Here is a 22,673-nt window from a genome sequence, read left to right on the forward strand (position 1 = left end):
GTTAATTTATGGTGTATTAGTCACCATCGGAGTCTATTAGCATTTGCATATATGATAAAATAGGAAGTTTGGAACCGAGTTGAGAATGAAAACCTTCTACCCAGGTGACACTCGACCGAGTGGTTGTCTACTCGGCCGAGTGGCTTCCTACACTCGACCGAATGGTCTGGTTTGACCTTTGTTTTATCAATACTCGACCTAATATTGGGTGTATACCCTTATCTCGTGGTTATGTTAGTTGAGTTATGTTTGGATGAACATGTTGACTTTACATAGGTGATATTCTTGTGAATAGTTTATGTTTGACCATATAATGTGGCTTTTGAGTGAGATATAATTGAAAGTTGTTAGTTGACATGTGTAATTGGATGACAAGAATGATATGATAACCTTGTTTGATTTTGTGTTAATTGAAGTGATTTTATTTTATTGTGATGTCCGAAAATGGGAATGTTGAGCATTTTGAGTCATATTACGAGTAATTTTGCATTAATTGATTGTTCCATCGAGTCCGCATAATTGGTGTTTTGAATTGCATAGATGTAAATGTACGAGGATCGACGTGATATAGATATGTAATAATAATCGAGTTATACCCCATGATAGATACGTAATCATATGACCAATATGAATTAGGAGTTATTTATGGGATTATAGATTGGAATCGTGGGTTTGACCTGGCGCTTGATCTTTGGGAGGCTTGTAGGTGGAGGGCCCGTAAAGAAACTTCTAGAGTAGGATTATAGCAATGGCATAAGACGATATGAGATTTGATTACGGAATGGCAATGAGTAAGAGAGACTGTGAACCTAGACCATAATCATTTGTAGAATTAGGTAAGGAACGCATGAGAGAACATTATGAGTTTGGTAGTCGAACTTCGGGGCGAAGTTCTCTTTTAGGGGCAGTGGATGTAATAATTCGGAAATTAAGGAAAGAGAAAGTGCGGAATGAGAGGAAGTAATGAGAATTGAACAAGGAACCTTTGGATAAGCACGGTTGACATGTGTGGTTAATAAGAGTGATAATGATAATAAGAACTTGACGGAATTTATGATAGAGTAAAATGGCCAGAGAGTACATGAGAACCGGTAATGAGACTTGAGAAAAGATCGAGGAATAATTGTGAAAAGAGAAAGTGAGGCGGACTTTGGGGACGAAGTTCATTTTAAAGGGGGAAGATTGTAATACCCGGATATTGTGGGACCCGGAAAGAAACCTTGGGATGCGTGATAGGACCTTAGACTAGACTAGAGGTCACTCGGGAGTGAAGTATAACTATAAAGTGGACCGAGTATAACCTATACTAGACTTAGTGGAGTTGTTATAATGACCGTCTATAGAAGAGTCATCTTAAAACTGTCATAACTTGAGATCTAAACATGATATTATGTGATTCTAATTGGAGGTGATAGCTTGTTCTCTTACGATTCCAACGGTAGGTCACACGCCAAAAATCACAAAGAAACGAGTGAGATATGACAGTTTTACTAAAACTGGTCATTACTGAGAACTGTGTCGCACTTGACCGAGTCAGGTTCACTCGACCCAGTGGACCGACACTCGACCGAGTGAGTGACACTCGACCGAGTGGTGCTGAATCAGAACACGGGATAAGGAAATCTTATCCCTTCTCCTATTTCATTTCTATATTTTTCCTAATCTCTCCGAATCCTCTCCCTTCTCTCTAAAACCCCCATAAACCTCTTCCACCATGGATTCAAGCTTGCTTTAAGGAATCTCTCACCTTGTTCTTCACTATCCACACTTGTAAGTCGATTTCCACTCATCCTTGTTTTTGTCTTAACCCTAACTTTTGGGGCTTTTCACTTGAGTTAATTAATTAGTAATTAGTATATGTAATATGGGTAATTAGTGGGTAATAATGAGGGGTTTGTATTACATAATAGTATAGGATGTAATTGTGATGGTATTACATGATTTGTATAGGATTAAGACGGTCTTGCGAGACAAAATTGTATGGGATTCGGGTAACCATGAAGAATGCTAAAAGGTAGGTTTATCCTACTCGGTTTCAATATTTTGGGTGCATATTTGTGTGTCTTGCATCATCATTTTTATGTATGAGTCGATTGGGATAACATGTTGGTATTTGAGGAAGTTGTATCCATGATATGTTGGGATTGTGTTCATGATGAGTCATATAATTGGTGTTATTTTGCATTTTCCATGTATGGTCATTGTTGTGTTCGAGATCATTAGTGGTGTTACTTGGTTATTGTGGAGACGTAAGACGGTTGGGAGACTGTCTTACGCTTAAGTCTCCTCTTGGAGCTTCCCACTCCAAGCGGAATGTGCACATTAATGGCTTGAGTCACGGAGGAACTCGTGTGGTTGAGACACGACGTCTGGCAGGGGATCCAGTTGGCTTCCGGACTCGGTACGTCTGGGCGTGTCCCGGTACCTGTTTGTGGTTATCGGTATGTCTGGGCGTGTCACGGTACCAGTGTGGTTGTCGGTATGTCTGGGCGTGTCCCGGTACCGTAGTGGTGGTTGTTGATGGTGGCTCATTCACAGCATAGTCATGTTGTATGGTCACACACTCGAGTCGAGTCACAGTTTATTTATTTATTGAAGCTGACGTTTATGTGTCTGTGTAATTGTCACCTATCTCTTTTGGGGTGGCCTGTCTCGATCCATATGATATCCTTTGGTCATATGGGGAGCAGGCTAAGTACAGGTTGTTTGGATAGCAAGCGGGAGACGGGACGAGCTTGATGAGTCACGAGACGAGTCTAGTTGATTATAAGAGTAGTTATCATGAGTTGTACTTTTATTCATTTGTTTATGTTTATGTAAATCATTAAACATTACATTAATAAAATATTCTTTGATTGGAGTTTTGAAACCCTACCTCGGGAAACCGAGATGGTAACGCCCCAATTATCTTGGCCGGATAGTTGGGGGTGTTACACCTCCGGGCCCCCGGGCTCTCTTGGCTCCTCTATCACAAAGAGAAGGCTATCGCGAATGGTGTAGGTTTGGGGCAGAGAACGGGGCTCATTATGTTTTACAAGGTGATCGGTGTCCAAAAGCACATTCTCCTCCGGGAATCTCATCCACCGGTCCCCCTTCACCTTCCAAGCATAGTTCTTTTCATCCAACTTCCTCAACCACTCGATCCTTATCATGTATTTTTCATTAATCAACGACACTAGCGTACTCATGGTCTCATCACCCAGGCCCGGTTTGAATTTCGTTAATCTCTCGGCAATAAGGGTGACAATGGCCCTACAGTGCAAAGACCATTGGCGCGGTTTGGTTATCTTTGCTAAGTTTGCACATAAGATCACTGGAGCACTAAAATAGAAGGGCTTCTCCTAATACAGGTTCAAGTATGAGCTTAAAAGAAGTACCTTGGTGGAGTTCAAATTACTCACATCCTTTCTCCCGAACAACAAATAGGTTAAGAAGCGGAGAAAGATCCTCAGGGTTGAGTGTTCGACATCATTAGCTAGCATAGAGCTCACATGGGGCTTATCCCTCCTGGTGTACAAGGCCAAGTATTTGGTTACTCTCATCTTCTTTGTCGGCTCATCCAAATCGAACTCACCCTCTTTTGTCATTCCCACCACTTCCACAAACTCATCACAAGATATAGAAAAGTTGGTGTTCCTAATCCGGAAAGCTACCATTTTGGCCTCCTTATTGTGGACAAAGCACTTAAGAACTCAAGAGTTAGATTTCGGTAAGGTAGTTTACGAAGTCTTTAAAACCCTCGAAACCAAGAATATCAAAGATGTGCCTCATGTCAATCTCTAAGCCTAACTTACTCAAAATTCCGGGTGCGATGCATTTAGTGGCCGGCATGGGCATCCTAGAAAGCTCAATAAAAGCATTTCTTTGGGCATAGTTTTCAAAGATAATTCCCGGGTAACCTGGAACATCGAGTACAAGTGGTGCCGCCGGTACCGGGTTGGCGCGTCCTTCGCGGGTGCTCCTTGTAATCCTTCGTCAGTCCTTCCTAGCCCCGAGATGCTACAAAACCAAACCACAACAACAAATTCCGGGTAAAAAAGGATGAGAATATTAAGACAAATCAAGGAATTCCCCAGCATTTCTAGCTAGTTCCTCAAATAACAATGGTAGGTGGAAGTTTTGGCAGGGTAACCCCCTAATTAACCAAGGTAAGAGTTTCAAATTAAGACTCTAGTCCATGGGTAACGAATTTTTGAGACAATATTTCTAATTTGAGACAAGATTTGGGCATTGTTAACGTATGTTAAAATGTTTAAATAAATTAAACTAAGTGTTAAGAATACAAAATCAAATCTCCAACATCTAACCCTAATTTTCGAAAGATATGGGTTCTGGGTAAAATTAGTTTGTAAATCTCATGCTATAATCTTATTAATGTCACCTAAGGTCAATTATTAACATAAATCTAAGAATTACTCACAAATCTAAGGTATAATTCAAGGGATTCGTCCTAAATCTAGTAAAATCAAATTGGGCATAAAGATGAAGAAAAATAATTTACCTTGAAAATGGAATGATAAAGGAGTAACTAAATGCAAAAGTGGAAGAATGAAGCTTGTAGATCTACTAGTGTAGAGTAGAAAGAGGGTTTGATGAGCTTTTAGAGAGATTTGAAGATGTAGTTATGAAGAAGAAGGAAATAGAAGGGGTTCTTGAGTATATATGACGAGTCACGAAAGAAAGCTGCCCAAATTTCACACTTAGTTGAGTGCTCGAGTGTACTTGGTCGAGTGCTTTTATGTACTCGGTCGAGTGTCCCAGAAAGAGAAAATTCAGATTATGCCTATGGTGCACTAAGTCGAGTACAAGTGTACACTCAGTCGAGTATACCTTACTCGGTCTAGTAATCATTCTGTACAAGGTCGAGTACTAAACTATAGCTTGCCGTTTCCCGTTCCGAGATGAAAGCTGACATTCCTGCAACAAGAGAGCATATTCGGTGGTTTAACATCAATTGGCGACTCATTCCGAGTTAGATACCACGCACAATTGTCTACCTACTGCCAATGGTCGCATCACAAAAGAAACTTACTAGCACCATTCATACACGTATACGATTCTAAGATACCGCCAAAATTAACGAAGGTCAATACACAACTCGTCGTAATACACACCATACTCAATAGCCACCTATAAGGCATCATATACGATTGCACACATCAAGTTTTATCTAAAGGCACATCATCATGAAAGAACTCCAACTCATTATTCCAACACATATTAGTCACACCACAATTCACACTTCACATACACGTTCCACCCACACTCTTTACCTTACCGCGGTTTATCGGCCTAACACTATCTATAAGTCCAAATAATCAATGAATATTCAACCTCGATTATACATCACTCATCATTCCTAAAGTTACCTTGTACCATCAACTTACTCAACTCAAGATACCTTACGCAAGCCAAAGTCATTTCCTTGTACTTCCAATTTCCAAACATAGACTATACACCAATTCACACTCCAACTTTTCATTTTAATCCATTAAACGCACCCACGCGTTTGGATCAAAAAATAACACTTCCTTAATCACAAAATATCACTACTAGCGTAAAAGATTTCTTCCTCAAAAGTTAATAGCCATATTACATTTTCATATCTCTCAATTTCCATGCTCTATATTGTCAACATATACTCAAATGCAACTCATTTCCATTTACTATTCCCTTATTCACAATACTTACATCACCACTTAATCAAACCCAATTTAATCACTAACAAATAATTCAAAATTTAAACCAATAACATTCCCATTCATCACATAACTTTCTTTTCGTCACAACTTCATACACCTGGTTACACAGTTCAGATCCATATCAAATAAACTTAATTGTCATTAATCTCAATAAAACACGTGTCTCACACTCATGACTCTCAAGATACAACATTCACTTATCATTTTTGTCACAATCGTTTTCTCAATCTCTGTCGCCACAATAGACTTAACATATCTACATTCTTTCCACAATCATACACAAGTACAAGCCTTTCTTACCTAAATCGTGTCGACCACCACATAACACCCTACGCATCATGCAATCCCTCTAACTCGTCATACATCATAAGTGACCACTTTAAGGGAAACATAAAATAGTATAAATGAAATAATACATCAAAGAAGTCTACTCATTACAAACAAATAAGTAAGAACCCTCATGCCTAGAGACATTCGGTCGAGTAACAAGACCCACTCGGTCGAGTCCTGCCTACTCGGCCGAGTCCCCCGACACACTTGGTCGAGTGCACACTTCTAGATCCCCCTCTAAAAATCCAAGGTGGCACCCTCGATCGAATACCTTGGCCTACTAGGTCGAGTAACCTCCACTCGGCTGAGCCCCCAAGCTTACTCGATCGAGTTGGCACAAAAATCACAACAAGTATACGTTTCACATATGACAAGTACCAAATAAGCCTAATTCACATTTTCCTTCCCACGACACAATGATCTATGGCCCAAATATTCGCAACAATGACAAAACTTCCATTCTAATCGTCATGTAAAAGCATATTTAATCATTATATAAAAGCATATTTCAATTCAAAATATTATTTCACATCACTTTTTCATATCACTATGCTCTTTCTCATCCATTAACACCATATGTAAGTAAGCTAGCAACACGATCATTCATCATACTTCATTCTCAATCATGACGACCATATGTATATAAATAAGCTCATAACCCCATTACTACATCATATTAAAACACATAGCATCCACTCTAACTACCCACGCTCGATTCTTATCACCTGGTGACTCGGTTCAAGACTAAGAGGTCATGGTACGCTTAAGGACGTCCACTTAACCGTACCATGGAGGCTCTTATTATCTCTTTTCGGGTTCATTTTATTAGACACGCCTATATTCATTTGGGTTCATTGGTTTCAGGTTCCAAAATTGCAGCTCTGATACCACATTATAACATCCCCCCCGGCCAAGGTAAGTAAGGATGTTACCATCTCATTTCCCGAGGCAGTGTATAAAACTCCAATTAAGAAACATTTAATAAAGTCCAAAGTTTAGTAACTAATATAAGAATGAATTCTACAATATACAAAGTCTCAAAACTGCAACGAGCAACTCTAATAAATTTTATATCAATTCTAGTATGACCGCTCAACTAGACTCCGACTGTCAATAGCTCGTCCCATGCCCTGATCATCAACAAATCAAAAACCTGCAAACTAGCTTCTCCCTAATATGACCAGAAATATCATATGGGATCATCACAGTTTTAAAAATATTTATAAGTCAGTCTCAACAATACAAATGATCACAATGAATGAATATGTCACAACCGAGCAAATGCATCATATAGAGCATCACACACACCACACTTCAAACTCCAACACCCGATTCCCGCTCCTCCACGACCCGATGACGGCATCACAACACCGCCACCAACAGCCGCAGCCCGGAGGTACTCGCATCGCGATACATAGTACCATGTGCTCGGATCGCAACCCGAAGCACGACAGCCAGGTTCGCATCGCAACACGAACCCAATAAACCAGATTCTTAATCTGCACATCCCCTTGAGACGGGACCCTTAAGGAGCGATCCCGGGCGTGTGGTCGGTCTCCCGTAACCTCCTCACTAACACCACCATTCCACAAGAACACACACACATGTAACATGTATCACAATATCACAACACAATTATGCCAAGTATGTCAAATCTGCAAATATCATAAACATAATCTCACAACCACCGAGTGTTACAAGTATGATATCACAAACATTGAATATCACAAACATGATGCCACCAACACATAGGTAATCATCTATATTATCAAGAACTGAGTAGGAAAATTCCACCTCGAAGCAAATTTCCAAATACGACAAGCAAGAACTACACTAGAATTCCTCCTCTATGAAGTCACCTCCTACAATAATTAAGTAATTACTATCACAACAAGTTCCCACAACAACCTAATTAACAAAGTCCTCAACTATAACCACCTAATTAACCAAATCCTGAATTACCCCCAAATTATAGGGTTTACTCAAAGGTAAACTGAATAAAAAGCATAGATTATGACCTACAATGAAAGATTGGCAAAGAATGATTAGGAATTATGCAAAGACCTTAGATCAAATGCTTAATCCTCTTACCACGACATATTAAAGTCAATCAAAATTCTATTAGAAAATTTTTTCCTAGGGTTTCCTATGGAGAGGTCCGTCTAGGCGTGTCTTTGCTCAATCCTTCTGTTTTCAAGGCTTTCTTCTTCCGTTTTACGTGGGGATTTCTCTGGTGTGTCTCGTTTTATTCTTTCTCTTCTCTTTTGTTTTCTTTTTGTTCGATTTGGTGTGGCTGCTAAAGTTTTGAGGGAATGAGTACTAGTAACCCTAATCGAAGGCCGGGGAAGGAGGTTATGGGGGAAGTCGAAGCGGGGATCGGGGGCCTTTTTGAATGGGAACCTGGTGAAGGGGTGGAACAGCAAAAACAGACTTTGTCTTTGGTTGGGAAGATCTGGACCACGAAATTTGTCAATGCGAAGGCGGTTATTGACACAATGACAAAAATATGGAACCCAAGTAAACCAATTGTGGGCAATATAGTTGATATGAAGGAGAAAATTTTTATTTTCAAATTCCTTGATGCTCGTGAGAAGGAGAAGGTCAGCCTTGGCAATTTGACAAATTCGTGTGGTGTTTTAATGAGGGTCAAGATGTCGGATGTGCCTTTACATCGATTACCCTTGGCAATTTGACAAGGTTCATTGTGGTATTTTAAGGGGAGGATGAAGGAATGAACGATTCGGCGTATCCTACATGAGGTGCGTAGCGATCAAGATGAAGGGGGGAGTATAACTAATTTCGATGTAAAGTATGAACGATTGCCAACTTTCTGCTATGGGTGTGGGCTACTAGGGCATGGAGCAAAGGGCTGCGATGAGGGCCCGTATGATGATCATGAACTGAAATATGGGGAGTGGCTCCGTGCATCTCCGTGGAAAGTCGTGAAACCAGCGGGTATCATTCCTATGAGAGCAGCACGGGACCTTAATGCTGAGTTTGAGGCAGAAAATACCAGGAAGAAGGAGTTTGATATAGTGTAATCCTACGTGTTTATGAGTCTCTGGGTACTCTATCGAGTAGGCCTTACTCTGTCGAGTAAGGGCGAGTTGCAGATTAAAATAGTTTCTGACCTGTTGGGTACTCGATCGAGTAACGTGGATACTCGATCGAGTAAGGGGGTACTCGATCGAGTACCTTAGCTACTCGATCGAGTAGCCGGTTTACGGGGGATGATTTCTCGGGTTTTGTTAATAATGCGATTAAGTATATAATAATTTCCGTCATTGTTCTTAAATACTTTTTAAAACCTAAATTACTGTCAAAAGAGAAAACAAAGTACGTCATTCGCTTTAATCGCATTATTGGCAAATCCCGGAGCTTGGAAGGTCGGATTTCACCTTTCTTTATACCGTTGTGATCCTTGCGTCGAGGGTAAGACCTATATACCATTTTTATGATATTTCTTTAAAGTTGGTTAAACCCTAATTTGAGGATTTGGGGGTTTTGTTGTTTGTATGATTGGTAGTGATTATATGTTTGTATATTAGGAGGAGGATTCGTAGAGGAAGCGTTTTGATATCATTTTGTGAGATCGTCTGATTGTTGTGCTTTCCAGGTAGGGTTTCCCTACTCAGTATTAGTTACATAATGTGTGGTGATTGTGCTGTAGTTAGTGATTGTTGATTGATTCAGACGGTTGTTGGTGTTGTATTGTGATTGTTGATTGTTTGTCTCTGGTTCTCGAGATGCGTTCTCAGCTGAGTGGAGTCACTTGCGGGAGTGGATTCACGCCCTAGTTTCGCCCTTCGTGGAACCCGCCACGGAAGGGGATGTGCACATTAATGGGACAAGGTTATCGCTCGGTATGATGAGCGGGGATTTGGTGGGTACGGCTGCGGTCCCCCACTGGCAGGGCTGGTCCAGTGGACAGTCGGTGATAGAGATGGATTGGTGTGGGTGATTGTGTGTGACTCATGAGCTGTGTTGTTTACTGTACTGTTGATTATATAAATTGTGTAAATAGTACTGACCCCGGTTTATTGTTTTAAAACTTGCGGTGATCCATTCGGGGATGGTGAGCAGATATTGAGCAGGTATGAGTTGAGTACTAGGATAGCTGGGATGTGCCACGATCTGATGATAGAAGTCTTCCGCTGTAGCTTAGTAGTTTTCATAAACATTTCAGTTAGATCAGTAGACAGTTGGTTTGAGAACATGTATACGTATTTTGGTTTGGTTTTTGGATTGTAACCTTTCACTAAAGTATTTCTATTTAAACATTATTTCTTTATTGTTTATTTGATTATCATTGTCTCGGGTAACCGAGATGGTAACATCTTTATACCTGGGTGGTCCTGGTAAGGCACTTGGAGTATGGGGGTGTTAAAAAATGGTATCAGAGCGACGATCCTGAAACCTGTAACCAATGAACCTAATGAATATAAGGAGTCAATTAAAATGAACTCGGGGTAAAGGTTGTAGGAGCTAATGCAAAGGCTTGGAAGACGTCCTAAAGTCGCGAACTCGCCCTACAATTTTGAACCGGTCACGTGGGGGGTGTATGTCAAGTCGTATGTGTTGTTTGTTCGCTTGTGTGTGGATGTGATGAAGTATGTTGTAATTGTTGGATGTTTGGAGTAGAAGGTTGAGAATATGAATGAAAGATTGATGAGACATATAGAACTGTTGTTGGAATAAGGAGCATGTTGGATGTTTACTATGTGGCGTTTGATAATATGATATAGTTGTTTCGTTAATCATATGAAGAGTTGAGTAGCATAGTATGCTTAACTATGATATAATGTTGTGTTTATAAAGTTGTTTTATATGTTGGGATATGATATAGCATGCGGGTAGCATTTTCGAGTTAGCATGACTCGATCGAGTGGGTCTGACTCGATCGAGTGGGTATTTGACGTTTTTGCAACCAGAATCGAGTTTTTGGGCACTCGATCGAGTACCTCGGGCACTCGATCGAGTAAGGGGTCACTCGATCGAGTAGCCTGGCTACTCGGTCGAGTATATTAGAGATCAGAAGGTCTGTTTGGGGTCTGATGTCGAGGCACTCGATCGAGTATGGTGGCCACTCGATCGACTAGCCTCTTACTCGATCGAGTAGGTCTAGGCACTCGATCGAGTGTGTTCTGGGCAGTCCGCTTTCGTGTTTTGAGGTTTTAGTGCGTATGCTTATATCTACCCTTTCTTATATAGTTTCAAGATGCCGCCCAAGAGAAACGCTTACTATGCGAGAGCTGAGACCATGAACATAGATGATGTTGTTAAGATGTTGGAGCACCAAGATGCTCTCACTGAGGCTTTAAAGAAAGTGAATAAGGATAAGGATAAGGAGGTTGATCACTCTAAGATCAGTCTCTATATAGCGAGGTTTAACCCAAAAAGAGTAAAAGAGTACACGGAACCAAGTGGTGGGAACCAAACCTACTTGACAAGCGGCATGTGAGATGGAGAATATACTAGACACTGGTTCACTATGCCTTAGTTTTGAGAAGTCCCGATGAGATGAGAGTAGAACAAGATTTCAGTTGCGTTCTACTTGAGGGAAGTGAGAGATTAGTGAAGACGGTGAGTGGCAAGTGGTGGGATACGGTGAAGGTGAGTGCTAGGGAGATGTATGCGAACCAGGGCTTACCCGCTATACCCTGGGAAGAGTTTCGGAGGGCTATGAGGAAAGAGTTTGTGCGGAGCATGTGAGGAGTAAGCTTGTCGAGAGAAGAGTTTGATGGGTTTAAGATGACATCCGATATGTTAGTTCTTTGAGTACTACAAGTAGTTTAATGAGAAGTCTAGGTATCGAGGATATGGGTTAGAGTGAGGAGAACCCGGCGTCATCGAGGTTTGAGAGAGGGTTGACACCCAAGATTATGGATAAGTTACCGGTGGGAGTCCTTACCGATGTTAAGGAAGCTTATGAGAGAGGGCCAATCTCTGAGGCATCGTACCGGATGGGAGAGCTCGAGAGGTTGGTGGAGATGGCTCGTGAGAGAGTGAGTGAGAAAAGAAAGGTGAGAGTGAGGGTGGTGGCCAATCTAGTCATAAGAAATGCAACCACACCCAAGCTAGAGGGTTTTCTTCAAATTAATGGGTCGAGATCGGTTGATTAACGTTTACCTAATAGGTTGTTGGGGCTTCCTTTGGGCGTGGCCGTGTAAGTGGTAGTGGTAGTTGGGGGATGACAATTAGTAAAATAAATATAATAAGTTATATTTAATTAAATATATATAATGTTAGCTTGTGGTGGTGTAGGCCACAAGAGACATGAGTGCACGAGTGCACCTAGGGAGCTTTTATTTTGGAAAGGGATCGGCTCGGGAGCTATTCTCGGGGACCCGCTTTCTCATCACAAAAACAAAGACAATAAAAATTTTAGTTATGCGAGTAATCAAAGGGTATATCTCGAGACCCTAATAGGGTGGGTCATGGTCTAACCGATCATCTTTGGGAAGTCGAGCTATCGGGGTAGAGGTAACCGCAATGGTGGTAATTCCTATCGATGAAACCAGCTACGAACAACAACACCAATCGGGGTCGGGTGCTAAAGCCGACCACATCGGCATTAAAAGAAAGAAAAAAAAAAAAAAAAAAGATCGTTTTTCCGGGGAGGTGGGATAAGAAAAAAATAAAGACCGAAAAAGAAGTGGAATTTTTCCTTGTTCATGATGGACAAGAAAGACCAATTTAAAAAAATTGGATTTTGAGGAGGATGCACATGTTATCACCTTTGGTACTTTTCTTGTTAACGGTATTCATACCTTTGTTTTGTTTGATTGCTTTTAATTATGTTGAATGGGGCGTCTCGGTCGTTTGTATCTTCGAGTCATGTTAAACGGTTGGGTTTGAGGGTATATGAGTCTATAAGTGAGAAATTTTTTATACCTTTGGGTGAGTCTGTATCATGTGGGAGGTTGTTTAGAGATGTATCTATGATAGTTGGGCAAGTTGATCTACCTGTAGACTTGCTAGAGTTTCCTTTTGACGGTTTTGAGATGATAGTCGGGATGGAATGGTTAGGAAAGTATAAGGCTAAGATAGACTGTCATCAAAAGAAAGTGTCTTTGAGAGGGCCTAAGGGTGTTAGTGTGTCTTATCGTGGGTTTCTAGTCAAACCCAAAGTTAAGTTGATTAATTTGTCACCTTGAAGTCTTATCACGAGGAAGGGATGTCCTTTGATCTTGTGCCATGTGAGAGATGACCGGATAGAGATTCCGACGCTTATAGTGATTGATCGGATACAGTACTCATCTTTGGTGGGAGAGTTTGCAGATGTTTTTCATAGGAGATTAAGGGGTTGCCACCGAAGAAGGAGATAGATTTCACCGTTGAGTTAAAACCGGGGGACATGAATGGGGCCAATCTCTAAGGCACCGCACCGGATGGGTCCTAAAGAGATGGAGGAGCTCGAAAGCAAAACAAAAACGAGGCGGTGAAAAGTGTCACCATTGTTAGATGATCGATAGAGAAGGGATACATTAGACCTAGTGTATCGCCGTGGGGGGAGCACCGATTCTTTTCGTGAAGAAGAAAGATGGGAGTTTGAGGTTGTGCATAGATTACAGAGAGTTTTACTTTTTTAAAGGAACCGAGTGACGGTGAAGAACAAGTATCCTTTGCCAAGAATAGATGACCTGTTTGATCAGTTGAGTGGTGCATCAGTCTTTTCTAAGATTGATTTGAGGTCGGGAACCATCGGTGAAGATTAGAGAGGTGGACATACCAAAGACAGCTTTCACGTCGAGGTATGGCCATTATGAGTGTGTGGTGATGCCGTTTGGGTTATCTAATGCATGAATATCTTTGTGTTTATGGATTTGATGAACAGAATCTTGAAATCGAACCTTAATTGATAGTTTTAGACAAGTTTGTGGTGGTGTTTATCGATGACATCTTAGTCTACTCTAAGACTAAGGAGGAGCATGAGGAGCATCCGAGGATTGTATTACTTCGGACTACGAGGGAGCATGAGTTGTTCAAGTGTGAGTTCGGTTAGAGAAAGTTGCTTTTCTTGGGCATGTGATCTCTAAGGAGGGAGTAAAGTGTGGATCCGAAGGCAAAGATTGAGGCGGTGACAAAGTGGGAAGCACCAAAGAATGTTCTTTGAGATCGGGAGTTTCTTAGGTTTATAAAGTCTTTTGGATACTACATGATTATCCAGATTTGGACGGTTCGTGAAAGATTTCTCCAAGATAGCTAGACCTATGACAGCTTTGATGAGGAAAGAGAATAGGTTTCATTGGGATGAGAGTTGTGAGAAGGCGTTCCAAACATTAAAGGAGCGTTTGACCACAGCTCCAATCTTAGCATTGCCTGAAGGGATCGAGAACTTTGAGGTTTATACAGATGCCTCAAAGAATGGGTTGGGATGTGTGTTGATGAAGAACGGTAAGGTGATTGCCTATGCTTCCATTGTGCAATTGAAGCCGTATGAGGAGAACTACCCTACACATGATCTAGAGTTGGGTGCAGTGGTGTTTGCTCTCAAGATTTGGAGACATTACCTTTATGGGGCGACCTTTAAGGTATTTTCGGATCACAAGAGTCTCAAGTACATCTTCACTCAAAAGAAGTTGAACATGAGACAGAGGAGGTGGATGGAGCTGATTGGCGATTATGACATGGATATTATCTACCATGAAGGAAAGCCAATGTTGATGTTGCAGATGCTTTGAATAGGAAGAGTGTACATTCCTTGTGTACAACTCTATCTTTGATGAGGTTGAGAGATGAGGTGGGGAAGTTTGGGATACATATGATGCAGAGAGGGTATGCTGTGGGAGATTTGACAGTGCAGCCTGACCTTTATGATGATATTCGAGGTAAACAGGCTTTGGATCCTAAGATGGTTGAGTGGAAAGCTGGAGTAGAGAAAGGGACAGTGTCTCGATTCTCTATTCATACAGATGGTAGTTTGAGGTTCGATGGTAGGTGGTGTGTCCCTAATGATGAGGAGCTGAAAAAGACAATCATGACAGAGGCACATTGTACACCGTATTCAGTATATCCAGGTGGTGACAAGCTATACAAGGATTTGAAGAACACGTTTTGGTGGCCTGGGATGAAGAAAGAAACAGCTGAGTTTGTGGCCCGTTGTTTGACATGCCGAGAGTTAAAGGGGAGAGCGACGACCACAAGGTAAGATTCAGTCTTTAGAGGTACCTGAGTGGAAGTGGGAATCCATTTCTATGGATTTTATCGTGGGTTTGCCAAAGAGTCAACAGGGTAATAATATGATATGGGTAATAGTGGATCGACTGACCAAGTCAGCTCACTTTGTACCAATGAAAGATACATGGACTAAAGCACAATTAGCTTTGGCTTATCGGAAGAATGTGCTTAAGTTACATGGAGTCCCTAAGGACATAGTATCTGACAGAGATGAGAGATTTATCTCAAGGTTTTGGAAAGAGTTGCAGGAATCTTTGGGAACAACTTTGAAGATGAGTACGACTTTTCATCCCGTTGACAGACACGGTCGATCGAGAGAACGATCAAGACTCTTGAGGATATGTTGCGAGCTTGTGTGATGGACTTTGGTGGTAGCTGGGAACAGAGGTTGGATTTGATAGAGTTTTCTTACAACAACGGCTATCACACTAGTATTGGCATGGCACCGTTTGAGGCTTTAAATGGGAGGAGATGCTTTGGGAGTCCGATTTGTTGGGACGAGATCTTTGAGGCGAGCGATGGTTCTAGGACCAGAGATGGTACATGAGATGGTCGAACAGATAAAGATGATCTTTGGGAACGGATGAGAGCGGCTCAGATAGGCAAAAGAGTTATGCGAGATCTACATCACCAGTGGATATAGAGTTTCGTGGTTGGGGACAAGGTTCTTCCGAAAGTGTCTCCTATGCGTGGGGTTATGAGATTTGAGAAGAAAGGCAAGCCGAGTCGAAGTTCATCGGTCCTTATGAGATCTTAGAGCGAGATGGGGAAGTTGCATATCGTCTTTGGCGGCTTTACCATTTATCGAGGAGAGAGAGAGATTTGCGTTAGAGAGAGTGCATAATGCGTTTCATGTATCGTGAGAACGATCAAGACTCTTGAGGAAGTAGTATGTGAGTGACCCGTCACATGTGTTAGAGGCAGAGAGCTTAGAGCTAGATGAGTCCTTATCATATCTTGAGGTACCTAAGCAGATTCTTGACCGGAAGGTTAGGAAGACTAGGAGTGGTGAGACATATTTGCTTAAGATCTTTTGGTCTAACCACGATACTGAGGAAGCTACATGGGAGGCAGAGGATGCCATGAGAGAGCGTTACCCTTTCCTTTTTTATCAGGTATGTATGGTTACGGGGACGTAACCTTGTTTCTTTTAGGGGGGTAGGAGATGATCGCAAAAAGTTTTTAAGAGTTTTTATACTCCTTTTTATGTTGTGTCGGTATGGTTGTTGTCGTTGAGTCGGGTTGAGTTGGGTTAGTAACATGTTTTATGTTGAGTTTTGTTTTGGTTATTGAGTCGGGAGTGCGTAGTGTGTGTCTTTGTTTTGTTGTGGTTTGAACTTCGGGGACGAAGTTCTTTTTAAGGAGGGAAGACTATAATACTACGTATTTATGAGTCTCTGGGTACTCTATCGAGTAGGCCTTACTCTGTCGAGTAAGGGCGAGTTGCAGATTAAAATAGTTTCTGACCTGTTGGGTACTCGATCGAGTAACGTGGATACTCGATCGAGTAAGGGGGTACTCGATCGAGTACCTTAGCTACTCGATCGAGTAGCGGTTTCTGAGGGATTATTTCTCGGGTTTTGTTAATAATGCGATTAAGTATATAATAATTTCCGTCATTGTTCTTAAATAATTTTTAAAACCTAAATTACTGTCAAGAGAGAAAACAAAGTACGTCATTCGCTTTAATCGCATTATTGGCAAATCCCAGAGCTTGGAAGGTCGGATTTCACCTTTTTTTATACCGTTGTGATCCTTGCGTCGAGGGTAAGACCTATATACCATTTTTATGATGTTTATTTAAAGTTGGTTAAACCCTAATTTGGGGATTTGGGGGTTTTGTTGTTTGTATGATTGGTAGTGATTATATGTTTGTATATTAGGAGGAGGATTCGTAGAGGAAGCGTTTTGATATCCAAATTTGTGAGATCGTCTTATTGTTGTGCTTTCCGGTAGGGTTTCCCTACTCGGTATTAGTTACATAATGTGTGGTGATTGTCTTTGTAGTTAGTGATTGTTGATTGATTGACGGTTGTTGGTGTTGTATTGTGATTCATTTTGATTGTTTGTCTCGGTTCTCGAGATGCGTTCTCGGTGAGTGGAGTCACTTGCGGGAGTGGCTTCACGCCCTAGTTTCGCCCTTCGTGGAACCCGCCACGGAAGGGGATATGCACATTAATGGGACAGGGTTATCGCTCGGTATGATGAGCGGGGATTTGGTGGGTGCAGGTGCGGTCCCCCACTGGCGGAGGCTGGTCCGGTGGACGATCGGTGACGGAGATGGATTGGTGTGGGTGATTGTGTGTGACTCATGAAATTTGTGTTGTTTCTTGTCTTGTTGATTATATAAATTGTGTGAATAGTATTGACCCGGTTTATTGTTTTAAAACTGCGGTGATCCATTCGGGGATGGTGAGCGAGATATTGCGGTATGAGTTGAGATGGGATAGGTTTGGGATGTGCCATGATCGATGATAGAAGTCTTCCTTTTGTAGCTTAGTAGTTTTCATAAACATTTTGATTAGATCAAAAGAGACAGTTGGTTTGAGAACATGTATACGTATTTTGGTTTGGTTTTTGGATTGTAACCTTTCACTAAAGTATTTCTATTTAAACGTTGTTTCTTTATTGTTTATTTGATTATCATTGCCTCGGGTAACCGAGATGGTAACATCCTTATACCTGGGTGGTCCTGGTAAGGCACTTGGAGTATGGGGGTGTTACATATAGAGAATATGATTTCAAAACTACAAAATATTGCAGTATCGTGGAAGAAGAATAAGTTGGGGAGGAGGGACGAATGGATATAACCGATTGTTTCTGATAATTCGGCTGAGGGGAGACTGGGTAGGGAGAGGGAGATGACGGTAGAGATGGAGGGGAGGATGGGAGGACTGAGGGGAAGAATGCTAACCAGGATGTGGGAGATGCTTGGATGGGCGAGGAGATGTCTCTGCAAGTCAAGGGAAGTATAGAGGGGTCGAAGGTGGGCACTTGGAAGAGGCTGGAACGAGATTCAAGGGAGGAAAGTGTCAATACTGATGATGGGGAGCTAAGTGGGGGGAAGAGGGGACGGGAGATGGATGTAGAAGGGGAGGAGGAATGGTGTCCTATGTCGAAGAAGTTTCATTTTATGATGGGTGTGCCTTCACCTGAGGCGGTGGTTGGGCCTACTTAACCCCGTCGGGCATCATGAGTCTGTTGAGCCTTAACTGCCGGGGCTTGGGCAACCCGGATGTAGTAGGCAGCCTTAGAAACCTCGTTAGGAGGGAAGCCCCTGCTATTGCTTTTCTTTGCGAGACGAAGCTTAGCAGTATGGAGTTTAGGAGAGTTAGGGCGTGCTTAAATAACTACGATGGTGTAGAAGTGGATAGTGTGGGAAGATCGGGGGTCTTGCTTTTATGTGGAGGAGTGACTTGGCCTGTACTTTACGATCGTCGTCGGTGCATCATATCCACTGCGATGTTCAGCTACAGGATAAGAAATGGCATGTGACCGGTTTTTATGGATGGCCTATGGTGAGTGACAGACATTTATCTTGGCAGCTGTTGCGACTGTTACATGAAGAATGTGATGGCCCGTGGGTTTGTATGGGGGACTTTAATGAAATTTTGTACGTTACGGAGATGAGAGGGGGTGTGAGAGCGCAATGACAAATGAACAATTTTCGGGATGCGGTCAATGATTGTGGGTTGTGTGATATTAGTTTCGAGGGTCTTGAGTTTACGTATGATAATGGACAAGCTGGTGATGCTAATAGACAATGCCGCCTGGATCGAGCTATGGCTAATGAGGCATGGTTTGAGTTATTCCCATATGCGAAATTGGAACACTTATTACGGGAATGGTCGGATCATGCGCCGATAAAGCTACATTTGGAGCGTGATACGAGGGAAAGGGGTGGTAGGAAATTATTCCGGTTTGAGCAGGCTTGGGTAGGGGAGGAGGGATGCGAAGATGTCATCCGTCTGGCGTGGGGTGGGGGCGAGGAGAATATTCTGGATAAGTTAAGTCGATGTGGGGAGGAGCTGATGGCTTGGAAAGGCACGAGTATTGGTAAGGTTCTGCGGGATATCCAAAGAAAACGTAAGCAGCTCAGTAGAATTAATGAGGAGGAACTATTTGTAGTCCGAGCGCAGGGACGAAATAGGTTGGTGAAGGAGATTGCTAAGCTGCTCAAACAAGAAGAAATGTTTTGGCGACAGAGATCATGTGCTATTTGGCTGCGGGAAGGGGACAAAAATACCAAGTACTTCTATAGAAAGGCATGCCAACGACGAGAGAAAAACACTATTTCGTCCTTGCTTGATGATAATGGGGTTCGTCGTGGGGGTGCTGCTCAGATCGAGGAGGTGGCTTGCGGCTATTTTGCAAACTTATTCAAGTCCGGACGGCCAGATAGTTTTGAGGAAGCTCTCGATGGGGTGAAGGGGAGGGTCACAAAAGCTATGAATATGGTGTTACGTGCTGAATATAACGAGGAGGAGATCCTTGTGGCTCTTGAGAAGATGCACCCACTTAAAGCACCAAGCCCTGATGGGATGAACGGGCTCTTTTATCAGACGTATTGGCATATAGCTGGGAAGGTTATAGTTCAAACGGTGCTCCGAGTGTTGAGGGGAGAGTCGCTTCCACCTGGTTGTAACAAGACTTTCATTGTTTTAATTCCTAAGGTCAAGATTCCAAATAAGATGAGTGAGTTCCGCCCAATTAGTCTATGTAATGTCGTGTATAAGCTTGTGTCGAAGGTGTTGGCTAATAGGCTTAAACAATTTCTGGGTGAGGTGATATCGGAGAACCAAAGCGCTTTTACACCGGGGAGGTTAATAACCGATAATATTTTAGTGGCCTTTGAGGTGTTTCACCATATGAAAAATACGAGAAGCGGCGAAGGTCACATGGCGGTTAAACTCGATATAGCGAAGGCCTATGATAGGGTGGAGTGGTTTTTCTTGGAGCGTGTTTTGGTGCGGATGGGCTTTGATGAGCGGTGGGTTAATAGAGTGATGTTGTGTGTCACGACGGTATCTTTTGCTGTCTTAATCAATGGGAAACCATCGCGGGAATTTAAACCGGAGAGAGGTCTTCGTCAGGGGGACCCGTTGTCACCGTATCTCTTCATCCTTTGTGCGGAAATGCTCTCGAGTCTTATGCGTAAAGCTGCCGAATCCAATGTGCTTCACGGGGTCAAAATAGCGAATGAGGCTCCTTCGATTTCGCATTTATTATTTGCGGATGACAGCTTGTTTTTTATGAGGGCGAATATAAATGAAATTCGAGTGGTGAAGGATATTTTACACACCTATGAAATAGCTTCGGGACAGCAAGTCAATTTGGACAAAACTACCGTGTCCTTTAGTCGCTGTATTGATGGAAATCGAAGAGGAGTGCTGGCAGGAGAATTGGGAGTGCGTGTGGTGGATGATCCGGGTAAGTACTTGGGGCTTCCTATAGTTGTGGGCCATTCGAAGCAAGCTATCACAAACTTGTTAAGGGATAAGCTAAGTAAAAAATTACAAGGGTGGCGAGGGATGTTATTGTCGAAGGCCGGTAGAGAAGTTTTGATAAAGACGGTTGCCCAATCAATCTCTACCTATACTATGAGTGTCTTCAAACTCCCAAGGAACTTTTGTGAGGAGCTTCGCTCTTTGGTTTCGAGGTTTTGGTGGGGCTCGAGTAATGGGAAGCGAAAAATTCCGTGGGTGGCTTGGCACAAGTTGTGTAAACCAAAAAGCTTAGGGGGCCTTGGCTTCCGGGATTTCCATAAGTTTAACATGGCGTTACTTGGTAAACAAGCATGGCGTTTACTCACGGTTCCTGATAGTCTTCTCGCGAGATTGTTGAGAGCTAAGTACTACAAGGGACGGTCGTTCATGAAGGCTGAGCTGGGTCATAATCCAAGTTTTACTTGGAAAGGCATCTGGGAAGCTAGAAGTGTGATTAATAAAGGAGTGGTGAGGAGGATTGGGAATGGACAGGGAACAAAAGTGTGGGGTGATCCGTGGCTGAAGGGGACTAGTTCGAGGCGTGTTATCTCACCTATGGTAATGGGGCAGGAGGACTTGACCGTGGCTGATTTGATTCGTGCGGATGGAAATGGTTGGGATACAACGAAGGTACGATCTCTATTCTTACCGTTTGAACACGAGCAGGTTCTTAATATGCGGCTAATTGGGAGAGACGCGGAGGACGTGTGGTTCTGGTCCCTTGAAAAGGACGGCATGTACACGGTTAGCTCGGCCTATCGAGCTTTGATGGAAGGGGACACTGAGGTTATTGGACCGTCGGAGTGGTCCAAGGAAAAATGGCTTTGGTCGAGGATTTGGAGCTCTAATGCCCTTCCCCGAGTAAAGATATTTTTTTGGCAGCTTTGTAATGGAGCTATCCCTACAAATGAGAATATTGCGCGTAGGGTTCGAGGTTTGAATGTGGCATGCCCGATTTGTTTGTGTGAGATGGAGTCTTGCTTGCATTTGGTTAAGGGTTGTGGGTGGGTGGGAGGGGTATGGGATGGGTTGGGGGTGGAGATAAAGAAGGAAGAAGGGCATGAGTGGGTGAGGGAGTGGGTGGAGGATGTGTGGAGGGAGATGGATATGGAGGAACGAGGGAGAGTTATGATGGGATGTTGGGAGATTTGGGAGGCGAGAAATAAGTGGGTCTTTGAGGGGCAAAGGATGGATGCTAGGGCGGTTGTCAAAAGGGTGGAGGATAGCATTAAGGAGCTTGAAAAGGTGGGGGAAACAGAGGTGCGGCATGGAGTTTCCAGAGCTGGGCGAGTGCGGGGAGAAGGAAGGGGTGCGAGCAGAGGGGTTGAAGATGGATGGGTGATGATTAATTGTGATGCGGGTGTTAAGGAAGGAGCGGGGACGAGGTTGGGGGCGGTTTGTTGGAGTCATGAAGGGGAAGTGCGGTGGGCTTTGGCTGTGCGTAGGAGGGAGGATATGGAGGCTAGTGAGGCGGAGGCCGAGGCTGTGCTAGAGGGGTTGATGGAAGCCACGAGACGAGGTCACCGAAGCAATGTCATAGCGAGTGATTGCAAGTATATTATTGATATCTTGAAGGAAGGAAAACAGGGGAGAAGCGATTTGTTCTTGATCATCGACGAGATTCGTAGACTGTGTCGGAACTTAGATGCGGTTGTGTGGCGTTTTGTTAAACGTAATTGCTCTTGTATTGCTCATTACTTAGCTCATTATCCTAGTCTTTTTAATAATAGGAAGCTTTGGGAAGGTTGTCTTCCGGATGATGTAGGGAACATTGATTCGGCTTTTCATAATATTATGGGTTAGTCCCGAGTATGGGATTTCAAAAAAAAAAAAAAAAAAAAAACTTAATCCTCTTGAAAGATGTTTAGAAAGAGTGTAGAGAGAGTTTAGGAAGGTTTAGGGTTGATAAATGACGAATGGTTACTATTTCGCACTATTTATACTCCCTATCTCATTCACGAAATCAAACCGCATG

This window comes from Silene latifolia, chromosome 5 (genome assembly GCF_048544455.1).
Source record: "Silene latifolia isolate original U9 population chromosome 5, ASM4854445v1, whole genome shotgun sequence".
NCBI lineage: Eukaryota > Viridiplantae > Streptophyta > Magnoliopsida > Caryophyllales > Caryophyllaceae > Silene > Silene latifolia.